General features: G+C 46.4%; 1 protein-coding gene and 1 long non-coding RNA gene across 3 annotated transcripts in view; both read left to right on the forward strand.

Annotated features, from left to right (window-relative positions):
• Positions 1-21,266, forward strand: part of LOC136641377 (uncharacterized) — a 30,847-nt gene extending 9,581 nt beyond the window's left edge. The window contains exons 1-4 of one of the 2 annotated variants that reach the window (XR_010793865.1): positions 13,018-13,622; positions 17,106-17,263; positions 19,488-19,595; positions 19,748-21,266. This is a non-coding gene — a long non-coding RNA (uncharacterized lncRNA). Of the gene's footprint in view, positions 1-13,017; positions 13,623-17,105; positions 17,264-19,487; positions 19,596-19,747 lie in introns of those variants that run through there. The other variant, XR_010793864.1, reaches the window with a different exon arrangement.
• The window catches only part of LOC136639112 (tripartite motif-containing protein 10-like), a 107,406-nt gene that overhangs the window by 59,842 nt on the left and 25,767 nt on the right, over positions 1-21,797 (forward strand). The gene's annotated exons all lie outside the window — the stretch shown is intronic.

Genomic DNA, 21,797 nt, shown 5'->3' on the forward strand with positions numbered 1-21,797 from the left:
CCTTCCAAGAAGGCATGAATGGATTATACATTGGCTTCCTGCAACTGATGGCTTAGGAGTGCACCATTTAGAGTCCAAGGGAAAGACAAACTACTCTTTAGCAAAAGCACATCGATCATCCAAAGAGACCAGGGGTGGCATATTTCTTTCTCTGGCTAAGAGCTTGACCTGCAGGGTCTTCAAACCTTTTGTCTAAAAACTCATGAAATCAGAGGAACCAGCAGGTGCTGAGCTACGGTTGGACTGTGCCCATGGAATGTATGAGAAACAGCCCAACTGCAAAGGCACAGGTGCCTCACAGATGCTCCAACTAGGAAAAACCACCATCACCGTTACAGAGACTTCCACACCTTCAACCAAACTGCTGACTGAGAAAGATTTCATGTCAAGCGAGAGGAGAGAAAGGACAGGGTGCGTCAGGGTGCAGGTTTATTCTTCCTCCTTGCACTTCTTGACAGATCAAATGTCTGGGCACAAATTATAAGACAGAGACAGTGGAAGCAAAGGACCAACAGGATCAAGTGATGGCCACTGTCTGGATCTCTCTTCACGGAAAAGAAGGCAGGGGGAGCTGGAGCCTGCGGCTTCTTCCACCCACTCTTGCTGCCAAGGGAGGGCTCTCACATTCAGGAGGAGGGAACGGCGCATGTTTTCCATTGCACCGGTCAGTGTTGCAACAGGTTCTAACTTTAATTTCCCCTTTGGACCTATAAGTGGTGTGACAGAATTCTTCTCCAGGTGGATAATCGACGCATCCATACATCACGCCAGCAAAAGTTCCATTTACTAAAGAAAAACAACAGTGAGAGTCAAGGTGTGCCTGATTCAGTAACAGGTGACATCCAAAACCAGCACAGAAGCCGTGTGTGACCTCTCATGTTTTCCCGTGTTTCCTCTCATGTTTCCCCTCTGTGTTTTCCCCTGTGGGGGCTATTTTTGGACATTTCCCGCCTCCCAGAGGAACGTGATGCCAAAGCCCCTGAAAACACAACCTGGCTAATCAAATGCAGGAGCCACGATCCTGGGAAGGTCCTCGGAGAGTTTGGATCTACTTTCAAAAGTGATGACTGAGGGGGATTTAGACTTAGAACAAATCAAGCCCAGCGTCCAGACAGAGGATGGAAGGACATAAGGCTCCCACAGTCTTCAGGCTGCAGCCAAAAGTCACCCAGTGAAAGTGACTGGCTGCAGATTCCAAGCTTAATATGCCTTCATACAACAGGCAATGAATTGGTGGCATTTGCTGCCACAAGATGCGGGGTGGCTTCAAAAGGAGGTTTGACCACTTAATGGAGGATCGGCCTATCACTATGAGTCAGGATGGCTAAATGGAAGTTCAGGTGCATATTCCTCTGAATACATAAGAACATAAGAACAGCCCCACTGGATCAGGCCATAGGCCCATCTAGTCCAGCTTCCTGTATCTCACAGCGGCCCACCAAATGCCCCAGGGAGCACACCAGATAACGAGAGACCTCATCCTGGTGCCCTCCCCTACATCTGGCATTCTGACTTAACCCATTCCTAAAATCAGGAGGTTGCGCATACTCATCATGGCTTGTACCCCATAATGGATTTTTCCTCCAGAAACTCATCCAATCCCCTTTTAAAGGCGTCTAGGCTAGACACCAGCACCACATCCTGTTGCAAGGAGTTCCACAGACCGATCACGCGCTGAGTAAAGAAATATTTTCTTTTGTCTGTCCTAACCCGCCCAACACTCAATTTTAGTGGATGTCCCCTGGTTCTGGTATTATGTGAGAGTGTAAAGAGCATCTCCCTATCCACTCTGTCCATTCCCTGCATAATTTTGTATGTCTCAATCATGTCCCCCCTCAAGCGTCTCTTTTCTAGGCTGAAGAGGCCCAAACGCCGTAGCCTTTCCTCATAAGGAAGGTGCCCCAGCCCCGTAATCATCTTAGTCGCTCTCTTTTGCACCTTTTCCATTTCCACTATGTCTTTTTTGAGATGCGGCGACCAGAACTGGACACAATACTCCAGGTGTGGCCTTACCATAGATTTGTACAATGGCATTATAATACTAGCCATTTTGTTCTCAATACCCTTCCTAATGATCCCAAGCATAGAATTGGCCTTCTTCACTGCCGCCGCACATTGGGTCGACACTTTCATCGACCTGTCCACCACCACCCCAAGATCTCTCTCCTGATCTATCACAGACAGCTCAGAACCCATCAGCCTATATCTAAAGTTTTGATTTTTTGCCCCAATGTGCATGACTTTACACTTACTGACATTGAAGCGCATCTGCCATTTTGCTGCCCATTCTGCCAGTCTGGAGAGATCCTTCTGGAGCTCCTCACAATCACTTCTGGTCTTTACCACTCGGAAAAGTTTGGTGTCATCTGCAAACATAGCCACTTCACTGCTCAACCCTGTCTCCAGGTCATTTATGAAGAGGTTGAAAAGCACCGGTCCCAGGACAGATCCTTGGGGTACACCGCTTTTCACCTCTCTCCATTGTGAAAATTGCCCATTGACACCCACTCTCTGCTTCCTGGCCTCCAACCAGTTCTCAATCCACGAGAGGACCTGTCCTCTAATTCCCTGACTGTGGAGTTTTTTCAGTAGCCTTTGGTGAGGGACCGTGTCAAACGCCTTTTGAAAGTCCAGATATATAATGTCCACGGGTTCTCCCGCATCCACATGCCTGTTGACCTTTTCAAAGAATTCTATAAGGTTCGTGAGGCAAGACTTACCCTTACAGAAGCCATGCTGACTCTCCCTCAGCAAGCCCTGTTCGTCTATGTGTTTTGAGATCCTATCTTTGATGAGGCATTCCACCATCTTACCCGGTATGGATGTTAGGCTGACCAGCCTATAGTTTCCCGGGTCCCCCCTCTTTCCCTTTTTAAAAATAGGCGTGACATTTGCTATCCTCCAATCTTCTGGCACCATGGCCATTTTGAGGGACAAGTTGCATACCTTAGTCAAGAGATCTGCAACTTCATTCTTCAATTCCTTAATAACCCTTGGGTGGATGCCATCAGGGCCCGGTGACTTATTGATCTTTAATTTATCAATGAGGTCTGAAACATCTTCTCTTTTAACCTCTATCTGACTTAACTCCTCGGTCAGGAGGGGCCGTTCGGGCAGCGGTATCTGCCCGAGGTCTTCTGCCGTGAAGACAGATGCAAAGAACTCATTTAATTTCTCTGCCATCTCTAAGTCTCCTTTTATCTCCCCTTTCCCTCCCTCACCATCCAGAGGGCCAACTGCTTCTCTGGCGGGTTTCCTGCTTCTAACATATTTGAAGAAGCTTTTATTGTTCCCCTTAATGTTGCTGGCCATGCGTTCCTCATAGTCTCGATTGGCCTCCCATATGACCTTCTTACATTTCTTTTGCCACAGTTTATGTTCCTTTTTATTCTCCTCATTAGGGCAAGACTTCCATTTACGGAAGGAAGCTTCCTTGCCCTTCACAGCCTCTCTAACTTGGCTGGTTAGCTATGCGGGCACCCTCCTGGATTTAGTGGAACCCTTCTTTCTTTGCGGTATACACCTCTGCTGGGCCTCTATTACTGTTGTTTTAAGCAGCCTCCATGCACTCTGGAGAGTTTGGACTCTTTTTACCCTCCCTTTCAACCTCCTTCTAACCAGCCTCCTCATTTGAGGGAAGTCCGCCTGTCGGAAGTCAAGGGTTTTTGTTAGAGATTTGCCTGGTATTCTTCCCCCAACGTGCACGTCAAAACGGATCACAGCATGATCACTGTTCCCCAATGGCTCAGTAACGTTTACATCTCTAACCAGGTCCTGCGTACCGCACAAAATTAAATCCAGAGTCACCTGTCCTCTGGTGGGCTCCGTGACTAGCTGATCTAAGCCACAGTCATTTAGCACGTCAAGAAATCCGGTTTCCTTATCGTGACCAGAACACAAATTGACCCAGTCAATATGAGGATAATTGAAGTCCCCCATGATTACAACCCTGTCCCTCCTTGTCACCTCCCTGATCTGTGTCCTCATTTCAAGGTCCCCATCAGATTTCTGGTCTGGAGGACGATAGCACACCCCCAGTATTACATCGCTGCACAAGCCTGGTAATTTAACCCACAGAGATTCTACGGTGGAGTCGGACCCACCTTCAATCTCTACTTTGCTGGATTCTATCCCTTCCTTAACATAAAGGGCCACCCCACCTCCAACACGCCCCTGCCTGTCCCTCCTCTAGAGTTTATAGCCCGGGATTGCGGTATCCCACTGATTCTCCGCATTCCACCAGGTTTCCGTTATGCCCACTATGTCAATATTTTCCCTTGTCACCAGACATTCCAGTTCTCCCACCTTTGCTCGTAGACTTCGGGCATTCGCATAAAAGCATTTATACACGGAATGCCCCAGGATGGGCTGCTTATTCGCTCCTTTGTCTCCGCATCCTCTCATTGTGCCAAACCGTCTATCACATCCCATCACCCTACCTTTCCCAATTTCTTCTCCTACCCTGTTTATTTGTTACTGTAATATTTGCTACTGTGAGTGACTCTCAGCCTCCTTCTCTGGCCACCTGCCTCTCAGCCCTCACAGCTTCACAGCTTCCCTCCCCATAGCTACTTGTGTATTTATCTCTCTGCCTGCTTTGCTTATGGCCAATCCTATTCATTGGGGCACTCTCTCACGGTCAGAGATCAGCACTCACCACTGGTAGCCGTTTTTGAGCCACTGTTACGAAGTGGCAACAGTCATTGGGGGCCTTGTGCTGCAGCCCACAACCTGCCCCAGTGCAGATAAGCCAGCACGGGCGTAGGGCAGTGGGCAGGGAGGAGGCTCAAAGGAGCAGGGGAGAAATGGGGCAGGGAGTGGGGCTGCCAGGAGGCATCGCTGGGTGGGCAGTGGGTTGTTATCCGTGGCAGTGGTACCACCAATGTGCTGTACTCCCTGCCCGGCTTTGCCATGTCCCCTCGTTTCCAGACTTGTGTGTCACTGCAAAGACCCATAGGGTGGCAGAGGGCTTATCTGGGGTAAGAGAACAAAATGCCCCTTACCCAGAGGAGGCTTCTGTTTGTCCCCTCACCATAGGATACAGTGCCTGTCTCCCTGGTGTGGCTGCATCAGCAGTGGTGGCAAGAAATAGGACTGAGCTTTTAAGCAACTGCAGACATTGTGAAAGCCGATGGGACGTAGTCTGAGGAGGACTCTGAATGACAGTAATGCGGAGACATTTCTACAAATCACTGTGGATCATGGTTCGAACCTCCCTATGATTGTGTGTCTACTTACGATTGTAGACTGATATTGAGTAACAAGAAAGGTCAGTCTCGCATGATTTTTCACGTGATTGTTCACAGTTCACAGGGCTTAAGAAAGGGCAGTTTTTGCACAGAAGTCCTTGCACTAAGAGAAAAATACAGAAAGTGGAAAGAGAGAAATTCAAATGTACAAAACACACGTCATATCTCCATTTATTTGTTCCACTTCAATTCAAATGTGCCATTTTAAAAGTGAAATTTTGATCTCAAACATTTGGAAATCAAGGACTGTGGGCATTTTGTTTTCTCCTGATGCTTTCAATTTTAAATACTGCAAAGTATCCCACTATATATCTTAAGAAATATATAACAAAAATAAAACACAATTAAATTCCAAGGAAGACTGGCCAGCATCAAATACCGAAATAAAATATGAACTCGGGTCAAGGAGAAGATTAGTGCACTGTAGTGCCATGTTTAGGAGAGTGAGGGCTCGATCCTATCCAACTTTCCAGCACTGATGCAGCCCTGCCAGTGGGGCATGTGCTGCATCCTGTGGTGGGGGGAGTAGTCCCAGAGATGTTCTCAAGGTAAAGAAACATTTGTTCCTGCAACAACTTGGGGCTGCATTGATGCTGGAGACTTGGATAGGAGAACCCAATCCTATGCATGTCTTCTCACAACCAAGTTCCATGATAGTCAATAGAGTGGCATGATGCAAATAAGCAGATGGCTATGTATGTATGTATTTTAAAAATTAACACTAACACTGCAATCCTATGCACATCTAAGGGTGAAGTCCTACCCTGTGCTGAAACAGGCAAGCCAAGAGGCTTGTGCTTTATCCAGCGCAGGATAGGGGCGCAAGGTGGCTCAGCCAGAGGCAAGAGGAAACTTTTCCCCTTAACCCTGGGTAAGGCGTCCTGGCCCCAATGGGTCTTCTTTGACTTGCGCCACCTCCTGAGGTGCCATAAGTCAGAGGAGAGCAGAGCGGCTTGAAGTTGCTCCGCTCTCCCCGGGAACGGGGTTGGGAATCCGGCATAACTGCGGGATCCCATCCCACCCTCCCGCTCCCCACCCTCCCCCCACAAGAACAATTCCCTCCCACCTCCCTCCCGCCCACCCCAGAGCTTGGCATCAGCCCAGCTGGGCCAATGCAAGGCTCACAGAGTAAGCCACTGCGGAGGCTGGATTCAGCCTCTGTGTTTTGGCACACGGAGACTTACTCCTGAGGAGGCGCAATAAATAACCCCCCTCCAGTCAAGTTCAATGGGACTTTCTTCTGGGTTAGTATGTACAGGATTGCCTTACTTCAAGGTGGTGTTGTACAGATTGCAATAATCATGCAAGTGCCAGTAACACTCAAAGTACTATGCAAATTCAAAGCATTATTAGGTATCACACTCACATCCCCTGCTAGTGCATAGCATGCAGCCCCACTGAGAGAGCATATGCTGCATGCTCTGGTTGGAGGAGATCCTCCCTGGCCTCTGATGGGTCTCCTCTGCGTAATTCTGAAGACAGTCAGGGGCACATTGGGGTGGGGAAAGGGGGGATTGTGGTGTGTGCAGCTGCCACCAGGATCCTCCCCTTCCACTCTTGAAACACCTTCTGCCTTGGGGGCTGTTGCCATACACAACATCCAGAGGAAATCTGACAATGGGATCCCCAGCATCTTGTGCCTTCACCCAGCTTCTGTGGAGGATCCCTCTCCCTTGCCCTTAGTTCTTATTCCAATTGGATGAGAATTGCAGTGAATGTTTCTGGAGCCAAGCTTTGACTGACCAGTGAGATAACATCATAAACAAGCAACATCCCCCCCCCCCATGCACTCTGAACATCTTGGGCCCCTTCTATCACAGCAACATTCAGTTCTGGAGTCTGGTAGGTTCTGGACCAACCTCAGTACCAACCCACCAGCTTTTTCTTGGCATCTGTGCCCTGTGCCTTGAGAACAGACTTTCTAGATACTTTGGGTCAAGATACACGCTGCTCCCAGAACCATTTGCATTCCTAGATATAACCTCCTTCCACCGATATATGCCTTTAGTTACTCACCCACAACACAGAGAAGCAGGACAGATAACCCAAGGAGAAGAATCTTAGTCATCTTCTGTGCTTTCACAGGTGCAAAGAAGTACAAAGTAGCAGGACTCTGGCCTATCTATAGGTTCCAAGTGCAGCCAGATCTCAATTTATTTGCTAAAGAGACAGGCTAAAGGATGAGGACAGAAGATTAAGTTCATGTGAAAAGACACAATGTTCTCAAATGTGATTCCTCCGTCCCAGAGGAAGGCGGCTTCGGGGAACAAGTGTGATGGTACTCCCTGATATCTTGAGAACCAGAAACTTAATTATTCTGAAATGTTTTCTCATCATCAGACTCGTTTTGCACAAGGAGAACTTGTGCTGACACACAAGCAGAGAACGTCTTCCCATGCGGGTGCTGCAAAGAGGCGGAAGTTGTTTTCTGTCTGCTAGGAGAGTCGGGGGAGCTATTTATTCTGAAGATTTAATTCTCTCTGCACAGGCAGTAAAGAAGCCCAGCAGCACCCAGGGGTGGGCACCCAGGCCGAGTTGTGAAAATGCTGTTTTCTCATGACTTGTTTTGATTTGAGTTAGGGATGTTGCTGACCCCGATTCCACTCACGAGTCAGGGCCATGGGACTCCAAATGAGTACTACCCCGAATCCCTATCTTGTGTGTGTTCTGGCTTACTTTCTTTGCCAATTCCACACCATACCAAAGTCCTTGTGGGAGATCCTGAAACTGGCATTGAGAAGGATGGCAGCAGAAGATGTGGTGGGAGGAGGGTAGGTTCCAGAAGGTTTTCTTTCTTTCTTTCTTTCTTTCTTTCTTTCTTTCTTTCTTTCTTTCTTTCTTTCTTTCTTTCTTTCTTTCTTTCATTAGGTGGCATAAGTCTGAAGTCTGAGGAAACCCTTACCTTTGGCTGAGCCAGTTTGGAGCCCTATCTTGCGCAGGATAAATGCAAGTCTCCTGGCCTGCCTATTCCAGCACAATATAGAATTGCGCTGCACATGTGGCTTGGGATGAGTCACAATGGCTGCGCAATTCGGGCTCCGTGACTCCAGCACATCCCTACATAAGAACAAAAGAACAGCCCCACTAGATCAGGCCATAGGCCCATCTAGTCCAGCTTCCTGTATCTCACAACAGCCCACCAAATGCCCCAAGGAGCACACCAGATAACAAGAGACCTCATCCTGGTGCCCTTCCTTGCATCTGGAATTCTGATATAACCCATTTCTAAAATCAGGAGGTTGCGCATACACATTATGGGTTGTACCCCGTAATGGATTTTTCCTCAAGAAACCTAACCAATCCCCTTTTAAAGGCGTCCAGGCTAGACGCCATCACCACATCCTGTGGCAAGGAGTTCCACAGATCGACCACACACTGAGTAAAGAAATATTTTCTTTTGTCTGTCCTAACCCGCCCAACACTCAATTTTAGTGGATATCCTCTGGTTCTGGTGTTATGTGAGAGTGTAAAGAGTATCTCTCTAGCCACTCTGTCCATCCCCTGCATAATTTTGTATGTCTCAATCATGTCCCGACTCAGGCATCTCTTTTCTAGGCTGAAGAGGCCCAAACGCCACAGCCTTTCCTCATAAGGAAGGTGCCCTAGCCCAGAAATCATCTTAGTTGCTCTCTTTTGCACCTTTTCCATTTCCACTATGTCTTTTTTGATATGCAGCAACCAGAACTGGACACAATTCTCCAGGTGTAGCCTTCCTTACCTGTTGGATGGCCTCCTCTCAGAAGACCTTAAGATCTTCGGAAAATATTTTACTGACTGGAAGTTAATGCCCAGTATCAGCAAAATGGTGACTACATGCTTCCACCTTGATAATAAACTAGCTAATGCAGCCCCGAAGCTCTATCTAAATAACAACCTTCTCCCTTAAAATCCCCATCCAAAATATCTGGGAGTAACTTTGGGCTGGACTCTCTCTTATAAGTCACACCTCGAGAACACGGCCGCAAAAATCAATACCAGGAACAACATACTCCAGAAATTGATAGGAACAAGATGGGGAGCTTCAGCCACTACTCTCAGAACATCAGCATTAGGACTGATGGAAAACTTTGAATAGGATCCGTACCCTTCATGGCGTTTGTCAGGACTTAATGACTAAATGTGGGCTAGCATCTACCCCACAGTGTGATTGCGGGTTCTTCTGTCAAACCATATACCACATGGTATCTGACTGCAAACTGAGGGCGTATACTGGCCCATGGTCTGACTTTTTCAACGAAGGTAACTCTGTCCTTGAATGGCTGGACGAACTGGACATTGACATTTGATCTAGTTTCATTGTCATACAAGTCCATGCATTATTTGCCATATGCTAAATAAAATAGAAGAGCGCAGATAATACAGTGCAGGCATGAAGACTGCAGCAGGAATTTGCAGTTCAGATTGTGAGCCTCCTTCCTTGTGTCTTGGTCTGCAATCCTATGCACACTTTTCTGGGAGCATGCCCTATTCTATGCTCTGGGACTCTCTTCTGAGTAGGCACACAAAGCAGAATATATATAGTGGACATCTCCCCCCCACCCATGGCATTGCCTTTCTTCTTCCCTCCCCCACATCCTAGGCAGATGCAGCAGAAGAGGAAACAAAAGCAGACAGCTTTTGCTGCTGTCTCTCCTACTCAGTGCAAGCAAGGGGCAGAGGTAGCATCTTCAGTGCCACACACAAGGAGAGGGAGAGCTGTGACAAGTGCGGTGTGATGAACAGCAACGCTATTTCCTCTTTCTTGATCCTTGCAAAAAAGTCTGCTTTCCTTCATCCCCCACATCCTGATCAGGGAGGGGGCTGGCCTGCTGCAGCTCCTTTAATTCTTTGTTGCTATGGGTACTCTCAAGTAAGACTCTCAAGTACTCTCAAACTCAAAAACTCTCAAGTACTCAAAAACTTTCAATACTCTCAAAAACTGTCAAATACTCAAGTACTCAAAAACTCTCAAGTACTCTAAAGCAAAACTCTCAAGAACAGACAAAAGAAAATATTTCTTTACTCAGCGTGTGGTTGGTCTGTGGAACTCCTTGCCACAGGATGTGGTGATGGTGTCTGGCCTGGACGCCTTTAAAAGGGGATTGGACAAGTTTCTGGAGGAAAAATCCATTACGGGTTACAAGCCATGATGTGAATGTGCAACCTCCTGGTTTTAGAAATGGGCTATGTCAGAATGCCAGATGCAAGGGAGGGCGCCAGAATGAGGTCTCTTGTTATCTGGTGTGCTCCCTGGGGCATTTGGTGGGCCGCTGTGAGATACAGGAAGCTGGACTAGATGGACCTATGGCCTGATCCAGTGGGCTGTTCTTATGTCCTTAAAAGAAACCTGGTGCAGATTAATGTTCGTAGCGTGGCCAAGAACACCAAAAATGCTGGAGAGAGATCTGGCATTTGTCAAATGAGTTGCAAACTCCCTTTGCGAGGGAAGAGGCTCATCTGAAGTTTCCCTCCCTGGCCCTCAGAATGCCTGAAAACATCTCTTCCGGTTCTCCCTAAATAATAATAATAATAATAATAATAATAATAATAATAATAATAATAATAATAATAATAAAACTTTATTTTTATCCCGCCCTTCTCCCTAACGGGACCCAGGGTGGCTAAAAACCAAAGGTGCCCTTTTGGGGTCTTCTGAAGCTCTTAGAAGGCTTTTGAGGGTCAGCGAGGCCTCCCTGGCCCTCTGAGTGTGGCCTGTGACGTGCTGATTCTGAGGTATTTACTCCTGAACCTGTACATGGTGTGGGGTGGGGGAATGGAGTCCATTTGAGTGTGTGCTTCATTTCTTATGGCACGTATTGGTGTATCTTGCCCTAATGCCTTCATTATTTACTGCATGCCACTTTGGAGGCATCTTTGGTGGGAAAGCAGATAAATAAAAATTAAATTCAAAGTGATATTTTGGTTGGTAGATATTTTGGTTTAGTCATAATAAAAGGTGAATGCTAAAATGAATATAAAAATGTTGAGACATTTCAAAACACTATGAGCTTAAAAAACACATTTAAATAATGAAATGCTGCATAAACAATGAAAGCGTTGGGAGTATAGCAGGTATGGAACATCCTGTATCTGCTTACACCTTTCAAAAGCCTGAGTAATGATGAGGAGCATGAACTGTACGACACAGACCAGTGCAATGGTGTCAGCCCGAACTGCTCACCAGTTCTCCAACTGGCACAAGAGTCTAAAACGTCCTAACTGAGAAATGGGGTCAAAATGGTCAAATCTGGTTCTCAAAATAACTTGAAGCAAGTTCAAAGAAAAATAGGGATCACCATTGGTGTTCTATCTATAACATAGATTCCTGAACACGTCTAAACTGGCATAGAGACATCAGCAGGATATCGGAAGCTTATTCTGTCAACATAATTTGGTATCAATGTAGCAAGAGCCAAAGTGGAACCCCAACTAATTCCCAGAAAGAGGAAAGTAAATAAGCAATATTCTTCCAAATCCAAAACTACATAGTGAGCCAAGTGGCCAAATAGTATCAAAAAGAGAAATGCAGACGTGTGTCTTGAAGAAATAGTTTTATTTTGATTGGTAGTTATAAGGGTTGAAGCTACAGGCTCACAGAATAAGGTGAAGCCTTTGAATGGTTCTCCATGACCTGGGATGTTGCCAAAGGGTCCAGTAGTCAACCTCTTTGGATATCTTGTGCTTTCTAACTGATCAGGTTGGCAGCTCAGAGGGAAAGTGGGGAAAAGCCTTCCAGGATTTGATCAGTTTGGGGGGGAGTTGTGCTGTGTGCAGGCAAGAGTGTCTTCTCTTTGGGTTTTGTGGTTTTTAGCATGGTCTTTGGTTTTCTTTCTCGACCCTCTGAAACAGCCATGCTACTAAACTAGGTAGTAAAGCCCAAAGGACTTGCAGTACAATCCTACTCATGTCCGCTCAGAAGTCCCACTGCCTTCAATAAAACTTTCTCCAAAGTAAAAGCCTAATCCGGTGCGTGTCTGCTCAGAAGCAAGTTCCATTATAGTCAAAGGGGCTTACTCCCACGTAGTTGTGGATAGGATTGCAGCCAGGCAGCCCAATCCAGAGCTGCCTGGTGCCCAGGGCTGTAATGGCACCGAAAAGAGCTACCACTGCATCCTGGGTGCAACCTGGACAGCAACAGCAGCACCTCAGGAGAAGAGGACTTTCATTCTCTTCCCCCAGGTAAGGCGAGTCGCCCTGCAATGGGGCTAGTCGATTCTATGGCGACCCAAGGGTTGGCGTAGAATCAAGAGCCTCCGTGTTGGGCCGCTGGCCCTCCTGCCCCACTACCTACCCAGTACACCTCCTCCCCACCATCCCCCTCCTCCCCGTCCTGGAACGCTAGCACCAGCGCTGAGGGCCGCACATGTGTCTTACAGCGTATTTGTGACAGTGCGTGCTGGCAGTAAGCTGACGTGCACTTTATAGGGTTGAGCCCTAAGTGTAGTATGGGGGTGCCAAATATTTATGGGCCCCGGGTGACGAATCACCTTCATATGCCTCTGTTGGGGTTTGATGGCATTTCTTATTGTACAACACATGCATATGGACAAGCGTGATCTTTTATAGCAGTGTTTCTCAAACTGTGTGTTGGGACCCACTGGTGGGTCACAAGCCAATTCTTGGTGGGTCGCAAAAAGTTTTGGAAACTTTTTTAAAAAACCAGCTTTGCAAGCACCCGTGTCTGGTTTACAGGAAAAATAATAGCTGAAATGCTAACCTGTGATATGAGGTAATCTTCACACCCCCAAATTAAAATGTCTCATTTCCCTATTTTCTCTAGTAATTGGCATGTGAACCCAGTTTCAGCCTTTTTTTGTGGCCTGGAAGTCCCTCATCAAACATCTTGCTCTTCAGTCCAGCCTCCTGGGTACCCTGGAATGACGGTAAAGGTCTGAGTCCTTGAACTCCATTTCTAGAGAGGGTCGAGTACAGTGCTGCACAAACCGTGTTCCATGGGCCTGATCTGGCATTCAGCCAAATCCATTCCTCCCGTGACTGGCACTCACCATTCCAGAGTGCAGCAGGATTTCATGTCCCCAGATCGGGACAAGGTGATGCTCTGGCAAGTCGCATCTTGGTGGACATCTGTGTGCAATGCCTGCTGGGGCATTGCACCACAGATGTGACTGGCCAGACCAGCCAATCTGGGGACAAGAATTCCTGCAGCGCTCAGGAGCTGAAAGTGCCAGTCATGCCAGGGACTGCATTCTGGGCATGCAGCGGATGCAAGTTGAGCACCGCTGGTCTAGCAAATACCACCCACCCACACACACACACGTACTACACGTAAGGTCTCTAGCAGCCTTGGGGCCAAAAGACCCGCACTATGAATTCTCTCCAGGTTTTCTTTCTTTTTCAGAACCAGTGAGTTGCGATGGATTTTCATTTTAAAAGGTGGGTCCTGGAGCTAAAAAGTCTGGGAAGCTGTTTTATACTATATAAAAGCTGGCAGATTCTGATGGTTTGTATTGAAATAGAAACCATCAAGAGATAATTCAGACATTGGAGTGTTACAGCCCAGTCCTGAGCTACCCTATGACCAGAGGAGCAGTGGTACCAAAATGGCAACGGCTACAACCTGAGTGCGCTGGGCAGCCTCCGACTGCTCATCAGGAAAAGGGGACATTTGTCCCCTTCCCCTGGGTAAGGGAGCAGGCCCCACAATGGGACTACTCAAGTTTGAGCTGTCTTTTTAGCCAGCAAAGAGTAGAAAGGCCCGCCTCGGGTCGGGAGGCCTGATGTGTAGTTCTGGATCTGGTGCCAGAGAAGGGACAAAAACTGCACCCGTTCACGTATCCACTTTCTTCCAAAGGCAGCTTTCTCCATATGGAGGGCACCTGGGCGCAGAGTCTGTGCTTGCTTGTCAGCACACAGTGGTGTAAGTTCCCATCACGTAAAATGAAAAGAGTTCAGACTTAATTAGTTGGCAAAAGAGTTGTTTAGTTCTCATAATAGCAGGAAGTTTTATCACACAGTTCTCTGAAGACGCCTTTCTCTTGGACGGAGGACTCTCATGTTGAGAACATTGTGTCTTCTCAAATGATTGACATACTCAAATGATTGACATACTCCACATCAACCTTTAGCATCTGCCCTTTACATGATGTATTAAGATATTGCTGTACTGGAAACCTATAGATAGACCATCGTCCTGCTTTATTTCAAAAAATTGAAAAAGCAGAATGACACCCTCTAAAAAGAACACATGAATCAGTAACAGTGCAGGTATTGCAAATCTGGTTGAACAGAAACGTGGGAATCTCTTAGGGTAGAGGAAGAAGCAGATGGCCAATGGCACTATGGTATCCACCAAGTATGTGGTGAGTAGCAATTCTCTAGTTCCTGGAAGAGAAGACTGACAGATGGTGAAGGCTGACCGCAGTCTGAACAAATTTCATGCAGTTTGAACCAATGGGAAGCGGTTCTGAGCTGTTGTCATAGCCCACCCTCCTCCCAGCTGTACTGCAAATAAGTACCCTTCCACCTTCTACCAGTGACAATGGAAAACATTGACATAGTGGGCATAACGTAAACCTGGTGGAATGTGGAGGATTAGTGGGATACCGCAATCCCGGGCTATAAACTCTACAGGGGAGACAGGCAGGGGCGTGTTTGAGGTGGGGTGGCTGTTTATGTTAAGGAAGGGATAGAATCCAGCAGAGTAGAGTTTGTAGGTGGGTCTGACTCCACTGTAGAATCTCTCGGGGTTAAATTACCAGGCCTGTGGAGTGATGTAATCCTGGGGGCGTACTATCATCCTCCAGACCAGAAATCAGAAGGGGACCTTGAAATGAGGAAACAGATCAGGGGGGTGACAAGGAGGGACAGGGTTGTAATCATGGGGGACTTCAATTATCCTCATATAGACTGGGTCAATTTGTGTTCCGGTAACGAAAAGGAAACTGGATTCCTCAACATGCTAAATGACTGTGCCTTTGAGCAGCTAGACATGGAGCCCACCAGAGGACAGGTGACTCTGGATTTAATATTGTGCAGTACTCAGGACCTGGTTAGAGATGCCAATGTTATGGAGCCGTTGGGGAACAGTGATCATACTGCGATCCGTTTCAACATGCACGTGGGGGGAAGAATACCAGGCAAATCTCTCACAAAAACCCTTGACTTCCGACGGGCGGACTTCTCTCAAATGAGGAGGCTGGTTAGAAGGAGGTTGAAAGGGAAGGTAAAAAGAGTCCAATCTCTCCAGTGCATGACCCCTCCTGACCGAGAAATTAAGTTAGGTAAAGGTTAAAAGAGAAGATGTTTCAGATCTCATTGATGAATTAAAGATCAATAAGTCACCAGGCCCTGCTGGCATCTACCCAAGAGTTATTAAGGAATTGAAGAATGAAGTTGCTGATCTCTTGACTAAAATATGCAACTTTTTCCTCAAAATGGCCACAGTGCCAGAAGATTGGAGGATATTAAATATCATGCCTATCTTTAAAAAGAGAAAGAGGGGGGACCCAGGAAACTATAGGCCAGTCAGCCTAACATCTATACCAGGTAAGATGGTGGAATGCCTCATCAAAGATGGAATCCCAAAACACATAGACAAACAGGCCTTGCTGAGGGAGAATCAGCATGACTTCTGTAAGGGTAAGTCTTGCCTCACAAACCTTATGGAATTCTTTGAAAAGGTAAACAGGCATGTGGATGCAGGAGAACCTGTAGACATTATATATTTGGACTTTCTGAAGGCGTTCGACACGGTCCCTCACCAAAGGCTACTGAAAAAACTATACAGTCAGGGAATTAGAGGACAGGCCCTCTCGTGGACTGAGAACTGGTTGAAGACCAGGAAACAGAGAGTGGGTGTCAATGGGCAATTTTCACAATGGAGAGAAGTGAAAAGCGGTGTGCCCCAAGGATCTGCCAGATGCAAGGGAGGGCACCAGAATGAGGGCTGTTGTTATCTGGTGTGCTCCCTGGGGCATTTGGTGGGCCGCTGTGAGATACAGGAAGCTGGACTAGATGGGCCTATGGCCTGATCCAGTGGGGCTGTTCTTATGTTCTTATGTAGAGGAGTAATCTGATGACCAGAAAGGCAGCATATAAATACCGAGTTATTATTATTAGTGGGTCACCCGCAGGAGCCAAGAAGGAATTTTTCCTTCAGTGTGAGTTTGCCCTTTGGAGCCAGCATGGTAGGGGTCGTTTCTACTTAACATTGAATAGGGGTGGAATGTTGTACATTATGCTGGAACTCCCTCCCTTCGGCCCCCACCTGTCAGGAACTTTGTTCTTCAGTGAAAGACCTTCCTATTGGTTGGCCTTTGCTGTTGAATCACTTCCCCCTCCCTGTTGTTCTCTTGCCCTGGATTTTGTTCTCAGTGCTTCTTCCCATGGATTCTGTGGATGATGTCTTGAATAAGTAGACAGATTGTCCAAATCTTGCCCCACTCACTTCATTTCTCATTGTATGCCACTTTGGATGCATCTTTGGTGGGAAAGCAGATGAATAAAGAAATTAAAATCCTGTGTCAAAGTTGTATTTTGACTTTGTTTTGAAATAGGTAGCAAGTGGCAGGGCTAGTACAGGAATGTCTCTGGGGACAGCGTTTCTGGCAAGAAAACCAGAAATGAATATTCAGTGGGGATGGGGTCTTCCTTGGACTTGTCTCCACTGTTCAGTGGGGTTGGTGGACAGTGAGCACAACTCCTTGGAGACCTGACTTGCACTTGGCCAGTTCCCTGGCTGGGTATGGTGCAATATTGTGTTTCACAAAGAACTATTTATTATTCTGCTGCTCTTTCCAGAAGGAGCATTGTGTATTTGCTGACAAATCAGATACATTGCGATCATCACACTGTGCTTCTTCCCAGAAGAATTCCCACGCCCGCCCTCACCTTGCATGCATTACCTGTTCCCTTTAGAGGATAAATTGGAATCCTGCACCTGCCTAGAGGCACCTGGGACCTTCAGAGAGACTAGAGTCCTGCCTGATTCTCCTGGACAATCCCACCTCTGCAATTGGAGAAGATGAATAAGATTGTTCTCCTGGGCTTCTCTGCTCTGCTTTTTGGTGTTGTGGGTGAGTAAATGGGGGGGGGCAGGGAAAAGCAGGTCATGCCTGGAATAGTCCAGATGTGTCTGCAAAGCATTTCCAGATCAAAAGATGCTTCAGAACATGTTTCCTATGAGAGAAGATTGTGTTGGGAGGGTGGCAAAGAGTACTGAGTTAACCCTGAGGCTCAGGGCCAGTCTTAGGAGCTGCAGGCCCAACTGGAAACATTTGTGGCAGAGCCCCGGGTTCACAGCTGAGGTCTGTGTAATCTTAGAGATAGAAACAATATTTATTCTAGCCTTTATATCTCTGTGGTAGAATGGAATGCAGTTAAAATGCATGCTTAAAAAGTGCATGTGATTCAATGGACCAAATTGATCTAAGTACATTTTAAATATAAAATTGCAGGTAAGACAGCCATTTTCAACCATTGGTGTGCTGCGAATGGTTCGTAAGAATCCCTTCGGAGTTTGGGGGAGGGTAATTTATTAATAGTTCCATTGGGGGATGCGAGTCCCCCAGCAGCAGCGCAGTGTGCCTTGTCAATTGTCAAAAATCTGAGGGTGTGCCTTGACAATTTTGTCAGTGTGCCGTGAGCTGAAAAAGGCTGAAAATCACCGGACTAGAGTATATGACCCTAGCACAGGACCCCCTTAGGCACAGGGCCCAATTGGCAGCAATTGGGTGAGGTGGATGAGAACGAAATAAAAACGCATAACAACACTTTCTGTACTTCTCATTTTTGTTAAAAAAACAACAAAAACCTGAAATCTGTGAAAAAATAAAATCATTTTAACCCATTTTTGCCCAGGCCGTAGGCCACACATTTGATCCCTGTTGTGCATATACAACGCTGGGGAAAAATGGTTTAATTTGTTTTGATTGGTAGGGTGCCTGGGCAATGGCTGTGGCTTCATCTGCTGACACTATACCACCTATTTCACCTACCTAGTACACTTTTAAAGCAATTACAACGTATAATTACTGTCTAATGTAAAGTTTGAATCATAAACCCCTAAGATAGCTTATATTATATAAATAAATGGAGAAACTAATAAGAGGCAGAAGTAGATGAGCAGTAGATTAGGAGATATAGTATGATTAATGAGTAATGGTATATGGTATTTAGCACTCCTAAATGTATGTTATATGTTTGTATGTCTGTGTGTGCTAATTAAAAAGAAAGAAAGAAAGAAAGAAAGAAAGAAAGAAAGAAAGAAAGAAAGAAAGAAAGAAAGAAAGAAAGAAAGAAATGGCAGAGAAAACAGCTTTTTTTAAAAAAGAAAATCCATTACCATGCATTTTTTTCTGCTGTTTGATACCATGTTTGCTCACCCCCTCCAGACCTTCAGCCTTGCCCCTTAACTCTCATCCCAATTCTAGTGAATAGCTGTTGTCTTGTCCTTCTTGTGCAATCTGTTCAAAATAGATGGTGAGTTTCTCAGGTGTAAAATGTCAGTGTAAGCGAGTGCAGTTGCTGTAAGCACATCCTACTGAAAGACACCATCAGCGATACCAGAGTTGTGTTGTGTTGTTGTGTCTGCCTTGATAGTATAATTATTTAACATTTCCAGCAGCTTTCTGGTGATCCTTGTGCAAAAACCATATGCTTTTCTTAACCTGCTTGACAGCTTTGCCTCCCCCCATGTACCCAACAAGACAGAGAGGAGTTTTCCTTTGTGTGGCTGTTGCAGGAGTGCCAGGGAGTCCACCGTCCACTGTGGCTGCAGCTCCTTCCTCCCTTTGGCTGGCTCAGGGCCAGGCACTCAGGAATGGCCCAGCAAGGAGGAGTACAAGCTGGTCTTGTTCCGTACCTGATCATCTGGTTCATCACAGGATGCCTACAGAGTCATGGGTGGGGGGAGGGCGTAGGAGCAACAGCAGCAGGCCAGGTGAGGGGTGGCCAGGCACAGAGGTGAACCCCTTTGGGAAAGTGCGTCTTTGGCATATGAGTGACCAGACCCCACCTGCACTCTTGCCTGGAATCCTCAGTGTCTGATTTGACTTTTCAGGGTAGGGCTCCTTCCCTAGAAAAATCAAGAGGAAGAGAATAAAAGGAGTGTCAGGTCACTTATGAATGAGGCCCCCCAAACCTGCAGAGAAAGGCCTTGCTAAACCAGTAAGGGTGGCAGGCTGGCTTGGGCCATTTTGTATTCTTCTTTAGTCATTTGGAAGCATAATACAAAAAAAGCAAAATCCAGGAGATGCTCACATTTCCATTCTGTCATGACACTCTCTCTCTTTCTTTCAGCACAGGGTCTTTGGTGCCGTGACACCACGGATGAGATTCCAGGAGAGTATTATAGTGATTGCTATGCCTGTGGACAAGAACAATGTTACAGAAAGGCATCCTACAGAGGTAAGCTCTTGTTACCCCCAATCAGCAGGCTTAACTGAGTCAACTGGGATAGCTGGGTTGGGACTTAGATGGGGCTGCCCTCCCTTCTTCCAACTCCCTTCTGTGATGTTTACTAATCCCCTCATTTCCAATTGCTTTCTTTTCCCATTCAGCTAGAAAGCGCTCATCCTGGGAGGCTGGCTGCACTCGGATGATTGATATCAATGAATGTAACAAAACAGTGACGGATTGGAATACTGCAGAGGTTACCAAGTGCTGCAACACTGACAACTGTAATGCAAACAGTCCCCCTTATTACTACTAGTGAATAAGCCAGTCTTTCAAAAGGGCCCTGTCTGGACAAGAAACAAAACATGCCGTGTCTAACCCAACTGTACTCTGATGCATTCCCCGCTCCTTCCAAATACACTCTCCTGTAACTAGCTTGAGGAACTGTGTGGCTGATATCTTGCTGATCTGCTTCCTGATTTTTACATACCTTAAAAGCTCTTCAGTCTACCAAAAAAGTTCCTGAGGGGAGGGGGGGACATGACTGAGATGTAAATTATGCAGTGGGTGGATAGAGTGGGTAGAGGAATGTTCTTTTCCCTCTCCCTAAACAACAGAACCAGGGGACATCCACTACAACTGACTGTTGGGAGAATTAGAACAGACAAAAGAAACTATTTCTTTACCCAATTATTTAATTAATCCATGGAATGCCTTGCCACAGGCTATTGTGCTGGTGTCCCACCAGGTGTTTCACGGAGCACATACCGCAAAAAGAGGCCCGCAATTTCCCATTTGCTCCCATATGCCTCTTCCTCCTGTAACACTCTGTGATTTGAAATAATAATAATAATAATAATAATAATAATAATAATAATAAAAGAGTGTGTGTGTATATGTATACACACACACGCATTGCAATAACAACCAAAAATCAGCATTACTAATTATTCCAACTAGTAAAAACTACTTCTAGATAGTGGAAACTCCTAAGCATCTTTGGAGATCCTGGTTCCATCTAGTCGCACTAGAAACCATTGGCTGTTTTCCTACAGTATTTTCTGGTTTTTCCTCGTTAGAACCATGACCTCCTAAGGAGGGTTTGTGTCACTCACTTCTAAGTTATGCTCAGTGCCTAACACACTGTCAGCAAACACTGAGACTGCCATCCTATACTAGTCCTTGGGGGAGACGCATTAAACTCTGGGGACGCCTTTTGAATAGACCTGCCTACATGCCTGGGATTGCACTTCAAGTTTGCTGTATGTTCAAAAGAGGAGCAGGAGGCCCATGATTTTATCAGTGGTGAGCAAATAGGTGGCTATCATGGCTCAACAGAGATGTGCAAGGTGTTTTGTAGTGAAAAGTGGAGGTGAAGTGCGACTGAGGTGGTTTTTACAAGGTGGTTTGTGTTTTTCTGCTTGCTTTTGCTATCCTGCAAACACCTGCGCCCTTTACTCTCCATCCGGAAGCAAGTTCTGAAAAGAATGTGGTGTGAAAATGACCAGCACAGCAGAGGTGCTAATTGTGGAAGATGGAACTGGAAGCTGACTGTGGGGGGATAATCCCTGAACCACCCCCCAAATGTTTGGCTTTGGATAAATGCCTCTCTTGGATCCTTTGCACTCCCTCTGCTTATTACTTTGTTTCCTCCGCTCTTCAATAAACCTAGTTTTGACTGTTTTTCTTGCCTGGTTCATTCAGAAGGGGTGCACTGCTATGCCTCCTAGATTCTCCTGTTCTACTATGGTTTACTCTAAAGCAGGGGTCTCCAAACGTTTTGCCAAAGGGCCGCATCAAATATCTGGCATGGTGTGTAGGGCCGGAAAAATTTTTAAATATAAAATTTAAATCAATAAATTAGAGATGGAACTTAGATGAGTGAATAAATGAATGGGCTCATTCATTCAACCTCTCTGGCCCTCAGAACACCCTCCAGACACAATCAGAGCACAGTTCTGGTCATGTTCAGATGAGTGGGCCAGAGGCTTTCAGGGAACAAGAGGTTGGCCATGGCACTTTCATCCCCTTCCCCTGGGTAAAGCGAGGAGTCCCACAATGGGGCTACTTGATTCTATGGCAACTCAAAGGTTAGCGTAGAATCAAGAGCCTCCGTGTTGGGCGACCAGAAGCCACAGACTACTCAGATGCCACAGCACCTGCATCATCACAGTGGAGGCTAAGCTCTCTCTGCCATTTCCTGCCCGTTCTTCT

The sequence above is a fragment of the Tiliqua scincoides genome, chromosome 2 (genome assembly GCF_035046505.1).
Source record: "Tiliqua scincoides isolate rTilSci1 chromosome 2, rTilSci1.hap2, whole genome shotgun sequence".
NCBI classification, from domain to species: domain Eukaryota; kingdom Metazoa; phylum Chordata; class Lepidosauria; order Squamata; family Scincidae; genus Tiliqua; species Tiliqua scincoides.